General features: G+C 43.6%; 1 protein-coding gene across 1 annotated transcript in view; it reads left to right on the forward strand.

The window, feature by feature from the left end:
* Positions 1-335, forward strand: part of THG1L (tRNA-histidine guanylyltransferase 1 like) — a 19465-nt gene that overhangs the window by 3291 nt on the left and 15839 nt on the right. The window lies entirely within an intron of this gene.

Raw genomic sequence — 335 nt, forward strand, 5'->3', positions numbered from 1 at the left:
ACACTGAAGGAAACTTTACCCAGAATCAAAGTCTTAGCAGGAGAAGGGAGAAGGGAGAGGACTGTCCTGCCTAACCTCTGCATTACACACACTCTCACTGATGAGAGAAATGTTACAACTTTGGCTGACTCGAGTGGAATGTGAAATCTCCCATTTTACGGAAAATTCTTCTGGTTCAGATCATTTGAAATGATCAAAGGAAGGAGGCTGTGAATCTGTGAAGGAAACTGGAGATTCAAGAATTAACTCCTTTATCCAGTGTCTTGACAGTTGAGAGCAGCTTCAGCTGACCCAGAATATTCTGTTCAGCTCTGCTTTTCCACCACCCATGTAGG

This window comes from Geospiza fortis, unplaced genomic scaffold, assembly GCF_000277835.1.
Source record: "Geospiza fortis unplaced genomic scaffold, GeoFor_1.0 scaffold55, whole genome shotgun sequence".
Classification (NCBI taxonomy): Eukaryota; Metazoa; Chordata; class Aves; order Passeriformes; family Thraupidae; genus Geospiza; species Geospiza fortis.